Genomic DNA, 14,449 nt, shown 5'->3' with positions numbered 1-14,449 from the left:
TGTGACACTTGCTGTCCTTCTTCGTCGCGTTGCTTCTTCAGTAGAGAAATAGGCCTACCTGCAACACTTCAAAACTCTCTCCGATTAAGCTGCTCGTCGGTATCACCACCACAAGCGCGCTCTCTCCGTTTCCACCACCTCGGTAGACAAATGTGGCTACCTGTGGCTTGCTGCGAAAATCCCACTGTCGATGCGGCACTTTTCGGTGCCACTTGTTTTCCTTATTCGTCGTACCACTTCTGCGGTAGACAAATAGAGCAAATGGGTCTACCTGTGACGCTTCCCTCTCGTCGATTAGAATTGCCCGACGACACCAATACACTATATTTTTTTTCTGTGTGTACAGGCACGATCACTGTCGATTTCTGCCACCGCGGTAGGCAAATTCGTCTACCCGCGGTTTGCTGTCAAAACACCACTTGTCGAGGATGCCGTTGGCCGACGTATCAACTGTCGATTCACACTTAAGAAACTGGTCTCTCTCTCTCCCACAATAACGCATACAGCGTCTCGCACTCCGTCACTCTCTCGAGAACAAAACCTTCCACCTGGAGGCACAACCGTCTCGGTCGGTTGCAAAAACTGTTATGAATATATCTTTTTAGTTAAGATTCCGATTAGGGTCGAACTGGTTTCATTTGAAAGGTTATTCGCTGGACTTATAACTTTCCATTTATTCGATACAAGCTTTTTTTCTCACACAGACATGAAGCACGAATAATAAATCGTGCATTAAATTAAAATTATAATGTTCAAAGTGGCTGTACTTTAATTTGAATCAGTTCGGAAAGATCACTTGTAGTTAATGATATTTGAAAATTGGTGTACGTTTCAAAAATGAATCTGCTTTTTTGCCCCTTTTTGCCCCGAGGTATGAAAAAATGGGATTTTTCATTATATGTCTGAAGGAGACGCATGATTGTGTTTGATGCCCGAAGGTACGAAATATAATTTATGAATGTCTACCAGCATTATCAACAAATGAAAAAATGTGTATTCACTACACCAATTTTTTTGAAAATGAATTTTCATATATTGTGCACCTCCATATTCGTTAATGTTGAATTTTCGAACCACCCTAGGTACCAAAATTTTGAGGTAAAAATAAAAATAAAAAAATCAAATATGAATTCAGTGCGACAAAATTTCCCCAATGTGAAGTTTTCATCATATTCGGGCCACTTTTGAGGGTTTGTCCGGCTTTTGTATGGAAGGTGATCACTGTGCGACGGGGTGGTCTCTGTTACAGCTCCCAAGGCTACCGATTTGGAGGTGTTTCTGTTTCCGCTCTGCTTCGAACATACACTTCATCAAACTGGAGAGAATCCAGTATCGTTGCTTGCGCATTGCCTTGGGTTGCATGCACTCGATCAATACGATGAGTCTCGTAGTGCTGGAGGGCGTTATCCCACTGGAAAATCGATTTTGGAAACTCTCATATCGATTGCTCATCTGGTGCGACATTCTGAACTCGTTGGTGATTGGAAACTTCGAGAGGCTCGTCGAGCTTAATTCTCAAACCCGATTTATGTCCTTGTACTTCGACTACATGGCACAGCGCATCAATCCTTCTTCGTATAATCCCAACCGCGTCCGTCTCAAAAATATTTCTGATTCTACTGTATTCTTCGACACATCCACGAAGGATCGTAGAATCCCGAACCATATACGCCCGTAAGTGATCCCCAATATATTTTATAATAAATTCCGAGAAGTCGACGACTCAATGATCCCGCTTCAGTTTACGTCGCAGAGTTAGCTGCAATTCAGTACACCCTTGGGATCAGCTCACTACTTCATCATTTCGGAAAGCCTCAGCTCTATCGAGGCTCTTCGTGCAATGAAGCCCAAAAAGCAATTCTCGTATTTTCTGGGCAATATACGGGAGTCCTTGTATACGTTATCTAAAAAATCTTACCAGATTATCTTTGTTTGGGTCCCATCTCATTGCTCTATCCCGGGCAATAGAAAGGCCGACTCTTTAGTAAAGGGGGAGCATTAGATGGATACATATACGAAATACCAATCTGCTTCAACGATTTTTTTAGTATTTGTCATCAAAGGACACTCAACAGTTGGCAAACCTGCAATGGAGCAATGGTGAACTTAGACGGTGGCTACATTTTATTATCCCAAAGGTATCAACGAAGTCATGGTTCAGGGGGATTGATGTGGATCGGGATTTCATTCGTGTTATGTCCCGGCTTATGTCCAACAACTACACCTTGGATGCGAATTTGCGGCGTATTGGGCTTGCGGAGAGTAGTCTGTGGCTTGTGACGAGGGCTATCATGACATCGAGCACGTTGTCTGGGTATGGGCCGGGTATAATGACGCCAGGTCTCAGTTAAAAGATTCCCTTCGGGCCCTAGGTAGACCACCCAATGTTCCAGTTCGGGATATGCTGGCAAATCACGATCTTCCGTTTATGTCCCTTATTTATATTTTCATAAAAACGATAAATATGCCAATTTAGCTCCTCTTTTTTTAATTTCTCGTTTTTAGAAGTTCCCTGTCCTGCCTTATGGAGCCGATCAGCATGAGAGTGCCATTATGTGACCGCCGTCGCCTTTACCACGCAATTTGAGGCGAGAGCGACCCGATTTCGCAGGTTCGATGAATCCCACTCATCAACCCGGGTCTTGACGTCTGACATGTCGCTGATCTCCCGTTTGCCTCAAAGTGGCAAGTTTGGTCTTCTCACCTGTCAACATATCCGCCTATTCTCTTCTGTCCCTGATATAACTGCTGCAACACCGATGTTGGAAATAATCCAAATTTGCATTCTGTATTCCTAGTTTTAAGATAGCTGTTCAATTTCTCATAAAAACTTATTCCCCTTTCAAACTGTATTCTTAATTTAAAAATAGCTGTAAAATTTTTCGTAAAAAAACACTTTTGTTGACCCTTTTGTATATTAAACTCGATTCCTAGTCTTAAGATAGTTGCAAAAAAAATTCTGAAAGCCTATTGTATCCTACTTTTGTATATAGCATTGCATTTCTAGCTTTAAGATTGCTGTAAAAAATTCCCCTTGTTGTAAAAAATATTTCAAATTTGTAACCTTCTAGTTTTAAGATATCAAAAATGTAAAAAAATGAATTTGGCACCGCTAAGCTAACGCATTTGTGCCTATCAAATAAACGAACTGAATAAATGAAAATCTGTTTTAATCCACCTAGTGGTGCTATTGTGTCTTTCTCATTTGTCCAAACTGCGATTCCATGGCTGATTATGTTCAATACAATGATGGAAATATATATTACATATTCAGTACGATTTGCACATACATACAGCCAAGATCTTGAGATACGATGTGTCGACACTGAAACATCGCTTGAAACTAGCGGCGGATCAAGGAGGAAGATCCGGGGGGTCTGGATCCTGCCGAAAATTTTCAACTTGTTAAGAAATTTCAAACTAGTTTTAATTTTAAAGTAGCAAACCCTCATTGCATACTCCTACCTAAGCCTATATAGATCAAAAAATTTAGGCCGGGATTAGGTTGACGATTTTTATAGTGATTGCATAACATTTCTATATGAGGCAAAAACAGTTGAATTTTGTTATTGAAATTTACGTTGTTTCGTTTATTTCCTAAATCTAGAAACTGGTTTCTCAAAAAAAATGGCACAAAGGAGAAGTGCGGACTGTCCAAGATGCAGTTCGGATTGCGCCAAGGAGCATCGACAGTGGATGTAATTCAGACAGTGCTCAAGAGTTCTGAGAAGGTATGTAAATAGAAGTGAAGAGGAGATTGCTGTAGTCACGATAGATGTTAAGAATGCATTTACCAGCGCCACCTGGGAAGCCATCGCTGTCGCGCTGCATAGAATAAGGGTTTCCAACTCTCTACGCCAGATCCTGAAGAGCTACTTCTAGAGCAGAGAGCTGCTATAAGACTAGCGAAGTGCTGAAGTCAATGCGAGTCACAGTGGGCGTTCCTCAAGGCTCCATTCTTGGTCCAACTCTTTGGAACGGGATGTACGATGGGGTCATAACTCAGCGGCCGACCAGGAAAGTGAAAATCTTGGATTTCGCGGACGACATGTAACTAACGGTGATGGGTGAGACACTTGAAGAAGTGAAGTTGTCGGTGACGGAGACAATAGACGTGATCGAGAGCTGGATGAACGGGATCAAGCTGCAAATAGCTCACCACAAGTTGTTAGTCAGCAACTGCTAAGCGGTACAGCGGATGCAGATCACCGTTGAGGGCACGTGATTGCATCGAATCGTGCACTGCACTGTGGTCCTAAAGAGCAAAAAAGAGTTTTTTTGATTGCATCAAAACTGTTGACTTTAGCAATGTGGTGTCTTCGAGAAAAAACTCCCCTTCTTTCTGTCTTATCGGACGGCAGCCCTAAGTTTGCGCCGCTAAAACAACAAAAATAATCCATAAAAAATTTAAAACCGATCCATAAAAAAGTTGTCCATGTTCCATAAAACAAAACTGAAAATCCATAAAACAGTGTGAATGATCCATAAAAAGTGGTGATTTGATCCATAGATTATGTAAAATTGAACCATAAAATGGTCGCAAAAGAGCACTACAATAGTAATAAAAGAGCAATTAAAATCAACCAATGCCCCATAAAAATATTGGAAATGTTCCATAAAATGATACATTTTGCGCCATAAATTAACTGACATTGATCCATAGAATATTAACAATGTACATTAAAACACGTCGATATGTTCCATATATTATGTAATAAACTCTATTATTAGTTCGAATAGCAAAAATTTCGCATGAATTCATTAAATTTATGTTTTCTAGTGCATAAGCACATATTAATGGATCGTTTTACATTTTTTTTCTTATGGATCGTTTTGTAAATATCCATGAACCATAATTTAACGTTCGATATATGAATCATTTCTAATGTTCATTTGTACATCTTCTATGGACCAAGAAAAATTATTTAGCAAACATTTTCATCAAATTTATGGAACTTTTTCTGACATTTTATTGCTCCATTTTGTAATACCGTGGAACATTTTTGTCGATATTATGGAACATATCGACGTGTTTTAATGTACATTGTTAATATTCTATGGATCAATGTCAGTTAATTTATGGCGCAAAATGTATCATTTTATGGAACATTTCCAATATTTTTATGGGGCATTAGTTGATTTTAATTGCTCTTTTATTACTATTTTAGTGATCTTTTACGACCATTTTATGGTTCAATTTTACATAATCTATGGATCAAATCACCCCTTTTTATGGATCATTCACAATGTTTTATGGATTTTCAGTTTTGTTTTATGGAACATGGACAACTTTTTTATGGATCGTTTTACAATTCTTTATGGATTACTTTAAATATTTTATATGCAAAAGTACATATTCCCTTATCGGACTGATGATTAAACCCTCTAGTAGTATGTTACGAAATTTATTTTCTGCAATAATTCAGATAGACAAACACTTACTTCAGTAAACTAGTGGAGAAACTCATTGCAAACATTTTACCTGAAGACTTAAACTCTCTAGTTTTTATGCTTTTTGAAATAAAGGGGATTATTTGTGAAAGGCCCCTTAAAAGCAGTTTTTTCATCATAAGTTTTCTTCTAGAATTTTCTCCACTATATGAATGTTCTAGAGCATTGTTTAGACTAACGTTTCTTGATTGAAAATAGCTCTTTTTCCAACACCGATAACTTTTAAACGGGCAAACTTCTCGGTAAACAAATTAAAGTGCAAGAAAAGCACAACCAATGCTGGGAAAACCAGATCTCCCCAAGGCGGCCCTCTATAGAAATAATCGAGTTGAAGTTTGTCTCATTCCGTCATCAAATGCATGTTCCCCTATTTACCATTTTGTTGCACTTGCGCCATTGTTATGAAGTAGGCGCAACGGAATTGTCAGTTTCTAATGTCAGACGTATGTATTAAGTTGTTAAACAACTGTAACTTTCGATTTACTTAAGACGTGCCAACAAAAGTAAGAAAGGCTAATTATTGCGACTTTAACCCTTCATTTCAGAACTAATAGTAATATATAGTAATGTAATTGATGACGGAATGAGACAAACTTCAACTCGAGTATTTCCATAGAGAGCCGCCTTGGGGAGATCTGGTTTTTCCAGCATTGGTTGTGCTTTTCTTGCACTTTAATTTGTTTATCGAGTGATTTGCTCGTTGTTGCCCGCTTAAAAGTTATCCGCATTGGAAAAAGAGCTATTTTCAATCAAGAAATGTGAATATCTCCACACATACTAGCGATATTAAGTTTCCGTCTTTGGCAAAGTAATGCAGTTTAACAGTCTAAACAATGTTCTAGAACATTTATATAGTGGAAAAAATCTACAGAAAAACTTATTATTTTAAAACTGTTAAAAGCAGTTTTTAAATAATAAGTTTTTTTTGTAGATTTCAGGGTTTGTAGGGTTTTTTCATAAATAATGCCCTATATCTCAAAAAGCATAAAAGCTAGAGAGTTCAAGTCTTCAGGTAAAATGTTTGCAATGAGTGTCTCCACTAGTTTGCTGAAGTAAGTGTTTATCTATCTGAATTATTGAAGAAAATAAATTTCGTAACTCACTACTAGTGGGATTAATCATCAATTCGATAAGACATAAAGAAGGGGAGCTCCATTCCAAGAAACTTTCTCATTACTATAGTCAACAGCTTTGATGCAATCTAAAACCCCCTTTTTTTGCTTTTTGGGACCACTGTAGCAATTTGGAGTGATAATCGTCGACTGGTTGAGTTTCAACAACCACGTCGACTACGCTTGCGAAAATTCGGCGAGGGTAACAAAAGCAATAGCGAGAATCATGCCAAACGTTGGCTGTCCGAAAGCAGCACGGGAGGTCTGCTATCTACCGTTTCGTCATCGATACTTCGATATGGGGTTCCCTGGGGTGCTGCGCTGCAAACCAAACGGAGCCGTGAAAAGCTGAACAGTACATTCCGGCTGATGCCCGTACGAGTCGCGAGTGGTCACAGAACAATATCGTCGGAGATAGTATGATAGTATCGCCGGCATGATCCCGAAAATGCATCACTATGGCTGAGGACTAATCCCAAATGTGACAGCTTGGGTGCATAGGAAGCATGCAGATGTGAACTTACATTTGATGCAGATTTTGTACGGACACGGATGCTTCCGGAAGTACTTGCACCGGTTTGGACATGCTTCGTCACTCCTTTGCCCGGAGTGTGTAAACGTGCAGAGACACCGGAACACGTGGTCTAGGTTCGAAGAAGTTTTCATACGGTGTGATAGTTGACAGTATCGTCGAAGAGATGAGCCACGACGAGCATACCTGGGACGCTGTCCACAGAGTGATTACGAGTATACTCTCCGAGATGCAGAGGAAGTGGCGAATGGACCAACAAAGTAGCGCCCTTGACTAGAAAGTCGCCGTGAAACCACAAATTGGGATTCGAGAGATATTCCGCCGCCGGGGAACTCTCCGTTGGTGTAGATTAGGTCCCCCGCCGGCTAGGCCGTAGGCTAGGTCCATTGCCGGGGCTATATCGAGTAGATCGGAACAAAGCGGGGAGCTAATTGGCTCGCGGAAACGAACATCATCATCGGGAGAAATCTACCGCTCGGTATCGGGAGAATCTCGCCTAGGAATTCTCCTTCGGAGTAGCCCAGATCCATCTCTGGGGACTGGACCGAGTAGTTTGCGAACAAGTTCGGAGCTGAACGAGTAAGTGGCGCTGAATGGTACGAGAAGAAAGTTTCGGTGCAGAATGGGACAAGGGAAGGGTAAATTAAACACTCTGAAGTTTGTCGCCTAGATTGTCTTCGTAGGGGAAGAGCATAAAGTTTCGACCCACTGCTAACTTTCTGACTACCATGTAGAAATTGCCAGTCTGTGTTGATGGTAAAGAACACATCACCGTCGAGGAGTAGTGCTGTAACCCTACTGAAGGAACTAACTGCTAAGTATTGGAATTAGAGTGGGTGTTATGCTCATAAAAAACCCCTCCCCGAAGTAATACCGTAAGGTAGTGCCGGGGATGACTCAGGTTTTGGGCAAGAGTAGTGGTTTTTGGCGATTCGGGTTGCTACACAAACCAGTTCCCTGAGAGGTTAGAGTTTTGTATATTTTTTTATTGCAGCCTCATAGCTTTTTTTGAAGTTTTTTGGTATCCTCTAAAAACAAAATCAAAAAAACACACGCAGTCGATTGGTATATGAGACTCGGCCAAATAACAAATCTGAATTGAAAATAAGAAAATTTTCTGAACTATATATGAAGATATATAGTTTTGCTCATTGAGTTAAAACTATCAGCAATAGTCTAGAAATGTCTAACTCATATACATACTAAGTTCATAATAAATCCAGTGAAGATAAATTTTCTGTATTGTATTGTGAAGATATTTTTGTTCCTTACATGGGAAACTATCAACGGTCTTCTAGAAATGTTTCGCTCACATACAAATAATTTAAGGTTATATCATTCATGATTATTCACGATAGATTCAAATTCCTAATATTTTCTAAACTGCTAAGATGTAACGAGTTGGAAATTTCGCTTTCGAGGTTTGGTTATTAGAGTGTTGAAATAATGATTGACATGATCCTATATCACGCCTCCTGGTTTAGAACTGAGCATATGAGCATAAGGTGTAATGTTTTTTACAATTTATTGCCGCATTTTTTCCAGAAGATATTAAACATTAGATAAGAGGCTCCATAACTCTGCCGTAGTCATTTCTGAGTTTCAAAAGAACTTGATAGTGTCTCCGATACTCGAGAGGTAACACATCACTCGATCCATAGTCGATTTGATCAAATATGTCGGTTTAGCTAGAAACCCATATTCGTGTATTAGATCCCATAGATGATCTCAATCGATTGTATCGGTTGTACGTCATTTCCCGGAATACCATTCCCCGCAATTCCATTTCCCGGAAAACTATTTCCTGGAATGTACCATATCCCGGAATTAGGGTTCGTCGCGGTGCGGATGTGGGCGGTGAATGGATTGTCCGCACCGCAGCCGCAAAAAAATAATAAAACCGCACCGCTTACCGCAACCGCACTTTATTTACCGCACCGCACCGCGCGGTAATGCGGTAAAATTTTTATATTTTTAAAAATGGTGTTGAAAAGTTGTACATTTGTGTAACCATATATAATAAAATGTTATTCTTATTCACACGAAATTTAGCTTTAAGAGACTCCTCAGAATGTAATGTTTATGAAAAAATCAACTTTTGCATTTTCTATTAATAAAATTCCATACATTTTAAGGCAAACATTATACATTCAAAAACGTTCTACTGCAGTAATAGGAAAACTTTTATTTTAGCAACCCTTCAGTTAAATGAAAAATGTGGAATAAAATGTAATAAGAAATGAAGTTGCATATTTTTTTCTTTAAATTTTCACATTTTCAATGTTATTGACATATGAAAATGAAATGGATGATTTTCGCATTTACGTAGTAAACCACCTTTCATTCTTAACGGAATTTCACCAAAAAAAAATTGAAGTCGAAATACCAGTACTTCTATATAGTAGCGCATATATTCCAATACAGTGAAATAAAAACATATTGTATTTCATTAATAAGAACGACGCCATATTTGATGAAAAAAATTGCCTATACATTACATCTAATCAGGAGTCCGGTCTCAACCGGCACAGAATTATTGAACATTAGAAAAACTGCAAAAAATGTATGGTTTGTAGCATACAGCAGAAATGATTTTTAAAAATAGGGGGTTTTACGGACAAAAAATCCCAAAACTCTAACTTCCGCATTCTTCAAGAAAAAGATGTATTATCATTTAAAAACTGAGATTGCTCCCTTTAAAACTGAATGAAGTGTAATTTTCTAAATGCTAGTTCGAAAGTTCTAGCATTTAATATATTTTCCTCTAATATTTTGCCAAAGAGCCAATGGCAAAAACTTCAATTGAAGTGAACGGGATTCAAACTATGTGGTATTTGGCAACAAAAGCTACAAAATAGTCTTGACTGAAAAATATTAGGACCTAATTTGGTAGAAAATTATAGTAAATTTGAATGGAAGTACGCGAAAAAAAAGTTATATAGCATTATGCTATATTTCACCCTAAGAAGGAAAATTTGGTAAACACCAAAATTTCTCACTAGGGTGAAAATTTGTTGGTAAAACCAGTCTTTGCACTTGAGGGCACAAATCCTTATTTCTTACACAGTTGCGTTTTGGCTTCACCTCATCAGAAACCGACACTAACTTTTTATCGGAATAGATTAGCGCCGACTTGACGCAAATCCATTAAAACTAAAACACACTTTGTGTTTCAATCGAACGACTGATCAAACGTGATGTCCCGTCCGAGCAGAAGTTCTGTTAATGCCGATGAGAAACAGTAAAGCCGAGACTTGGCTTAGCAGGCCTATGCGAAAGCACTATGCTGTATTTCACCCTAAGAAGGAAAATTTGGTAAACACCAACATTTCTCACTAGGGTGATCACGTTTGATCACGTGTTTACCAAATTGATATCGAAAACGATTCATAATTCCACGATTTCCAACAGAAATCGAGAGAAGTGATTCACTTTTAAATTGGATTTAAGAGTAAACATGTATTGTTTTTAAATGATCTAATAATTTTGTCTCTATTTGGATCTTGCATTTTATGTATTTGAAATGGTTAGTTTATGAAGTTTTACTTAGAAGTATAAAATAACTAGTCCAAAATATGTCGTAAAAATAATAGCGTCAAAATATTTCGGACACAGCTAGATTTTCTTTCAATATCAATTAGAATAATCAAAATTATCACTTTATCATTTTTTTGCGGTGCGGTTGCGGTAAAACCGCGCGGTAAAAGCTCTTTCCCACACCGCATCTGCGGGAAAGTGTCTCACCGCACCGCAGATTTTGCGGTGCGGGTGCGGTAAATACCGCGCGGTTGCGGTAATTACCGCAACCGCAACGAACCCTACCCCAAATATCGTTTCCCGGAATGTACCATTTCTCGGAAAACCATTTTCCGGAATTTATCATTTCCCGGAAAACTATTTCCCGGAATGTATCATTCCCCGGAAAAACCATTTCACAGAATACCATTTCCCGGAAAATAAAAAAAACTCGTACCTCACCGACCAAACTTATTTTTAGAAGAACTGCTATGCAGCTAATTGTGTTCTAGGAGATTTTACCTACTTTAGAACATGAAAAGTTGTTTGAAAATATTTTAATTTTTTTTTTTTTGATCGAGTGGTTATTGCGGTAAAAAACAAGATAGCGATAAGCTTGCAAAACTGTCATTTTAAAGATTTAATTTTTTCGATTCCGCGATGTTAGGAAAAATTATTTTAATTAATCATTATATGAACAGCTTACGGACGGCTTTTGGTTTTGAACCAAGAAGAAACTTGGGAGGATTTAAAAAAAATCGTGTGGGGAATAAAAAGCACCCCAATGGATCGAATATCAATGAATTAAATGGGTGCCACAATAGTAACAAATATCTTCCAATTTTTCCACCGCTGGTAGTGAAGGGGTGAATAAATTCATGACCGTCTAATTCCTGACTAACAGGCCCTATATTTTGCCTGATATTTGTTCCAAATTTTGTGGATTTAGTTAAAATGGTATATTTTCAATTCTTTTACTATTTTGAATCGATTCCGTCGCGTGGTAATCTTCGGTGAAAAGCATAATACACCACTGTAGAATTTTCAAGATTTGAAAATTTTGTTATTGAAATAAAATGATATTACAGAAAATGGAAGGCGAACAGAATACCTAATTGTATATATTATCAATTCTGTCCTATCGTTTTTAGGTAAACTCCAAGCGGACTAAAAACTTCAAACGCGTTTTATTTAAATCCACGTCAAACCACGAGCTTTGAAATATTTACAGCATATTCTAAATTAATTTCTCCAGCAACGTACGAAGGATTTTAGTTAATAAATTATGTCTGTATCGATTTTCTTGGCTATTTTCGGCAAATTTAAGACTAAGAGAAACGAAAGCAATGTAATTGATTGTTGATTTTAATGATTTTTTTTGAGCGTTTCGCGTAAAATTAAAATAGCGAAAAAAATCCTACGTAAGTCACTTTCTATCGTTCTAAGGAATCGAAAAAAACTTTAGTTTTTGACACTAGGTCAAACATTTCAGGAGATAGATTTCGGGCTCGGATTAAAAAAAAACATGCTGGCGGGAAAATGCTGAACAAATTACTTAAAATTAATATTTTTGTGCTGCATAAGTCGTATTATGAATCCCATTTTGGGATCTTGATTCATCTCCTTATTACGCAAAGAAAAAAAATGCTTATACCGTACTTTATAATGGTTTAAATTCGTAACGATTAATTTAGAACGCCTTGAAATGCAGCCATCTTTGAAATTGAAAAGGCAGTGCTTTCCACAACGTTGGCAACATTTTTATGATAACCAAGCATTAGTACTCTAAAAATGCCCTGAATACGTTGATTGATTTTCATGAAGATTAGGTAAAAGGTAATGAAAAAATATAAATATTTCCTAAAATTCAGTTATAAATATTTTTGGAACCTTTGAAATTTTATAGATTGTGAATGTATCTGTCTGAGATGTTGCCTTTTTAAAAATATGCAATCTTCTTTGGATTTTTATGTAGAATGTTATTTTTATCTATATGAAGTTTCTCTGAAAATACTCTTGGACTTTTATTGATTTTTATTCGCACTAATATTTGTTTACAGTAACAGTGCATTGAAAACGCCTTCAGTTATTTTAAATTTCACTTCGTATTAAAAATTTCTATGTGAATTAGCCTTCTTTGGAACAATTGCAAATCAATGGAAATAATTTTAGAATTTTGTTGATTTCAATACAATAAATACATTTGCCTTCTTTAAAATTTTCGTAATATATTTTTGAAATGCTATTCATTTTAAATTAAATTACGACTTTTTTTTTTTTTTATTCATTTCGTTTATTTGATAGGCACAAATGCGTTAGCTTGGCGGTGCCAAATGCTTTTGTTTTTACATTTTGGATATCTTAAAACTAGGAGGTTACAATGTTGAAATATTTTTTTTACAAAGGAAAAGAAAGTTTACAGCTATCTTAAGACTAGAAATAAGATTCAATATACAAAAGAGGGCCAAAAGATTTTTTTATGAAAAAAATTTAAAACAAGGGATTCACTTTGATATACAAGAGGGGGAGTAATAGTATTTTACGAAATATTTTACGGTTATCTTAAAACTAACAATATAGTTTAGTACACAAAAGGGGGAACAAATATTTATGAGAAATTTCACAGAAATCTTAAAACTAGGGATTCAATTCTATTTACAAGATGGAGGACAAGAGTTTCAATAAAGAGTAAAAATTATAGCTATCTTAAAACTAGGAATACAGAATACTAATTTGAATTTTTTAACTAAAACTTATGCTTGGTCAAGATATTCAAAGGGTGGCTTATTTCCGCATCAGTGTAGCAGCAGTTGTATCAAAGACAGGGGAGAGACAGGGAAAGAAGAGCAAAACTTGCAACTTTAGCTCGAACGGCGGGGGGGGGGGGAGGGAGATCAGCGTATCAAATTTGCGCCTCAGTCTAGTAAGTCGTCGAGTACCGGATTGGCGGATGGTATTCTTCGGACCCGCGGGGAATCCTTCAAAAGTCATCGGACCTCGAGTCGCTCTCGCTTCAGTTTCCTTCTATGCAGGCGTAGTGGTAAGGGCGACGGCGGTTACATAGTGGCACTCTGGAGCTGATCGGTTCCACAAGGCAGGAGGAAACTCTAAAAACGAGAAATAAAAGAGAGGGGCTAAATTGGGATATTTATCGTTTTTATGAAGGTATAAATAAGGGACATATAGGGGAAATCACGAGTTGCCAGCATATCTCGGACTGGTACATTGGGTGGTCTACCTCGGGCCCGAAGGGATTCCTTTAACTGAGACCTGGCGTCACAATACCCGGCGCACACCCAGACAACGTGTTCGATGTCGTGATAGCCCTCGTCACAAGCGCACAGACTACTCTCCGCAAGCCCAATACGCCGCAAATGCGCATCCATGGTGTAGTGATTGGACATAAGTCGGGACATTACACGAATAAAATCCCGACCCACATCCATCCCCCCGAACCAAGGCTTCGTTGACACCTTTGGGATAATCGAATGTAGCCATCGTCCAAGTTCCCCATTGCTCCACGAGGTTTGCCAACTGTTGAGCGTCCTCTGACGACAAATACTAAAAAATTCATTGAAGCAGATTGGTCTTTCGTATATGTCACCATTTAATGCGCCCACCTTTGCTAATGAGTCGGCCTTTTCATTGCCCGGGATAGAACAATGAGAGGGGACCCAAACAAAGGTAATCTTATAAGATTTTTCAGATAACGTACACAAGGACTCCTGTATCTTCCCCAGAAAATACGGTAATTGCTTTTTAGGCTTCACCGCACGAAGAGCCTCGATAGAGCTGAGGCTGTCCGAAACGATGAAGTAGTGATCTGTGGGCAGAGTGT

General features: G+C 38.0%; 2 protein-coding genes across 2 annotated transcripts in view; both read right to left on the bottom strand.

The window, feature by feature from the left end:
* The window catches only part of LOC131678308 (neuroligin-1-like), a 1,556,576-nt gene that overhangs the window by 1,093,826 nt on the left and 448,301 nt on the right, over positions 1-14,449 (bottom strand). The window lies entirely within an intron of this gene.
* LOC131678309 (uncharacterized) overlaps positions 1-14,449 on the bottom strand; it is a 200,303-nt gene that overhangs the window by 1,921 nt on the left and 183,933 nt on the right. The window lies entirely within an intron of this gene.

The sequence above is a fragment of the Topomyia yanbarensis genome, chromosome 2 (genome assembly GCF_030247195.1).
Source record: "Topomyia yanbarensis strain Yona2022 chromosome 2, ASM3024719v1, whole genome shotgun sequence".
Taxonomy (NCBI): Eukaryota; Metazoa; Arthropoda; class Insecta; order Diptera; family Culicidae; genus Topomyia; species Topomyia yanbarensis.
This window is presented reverse-complemented; position numbering and strand designations above follow the sequence as displayed.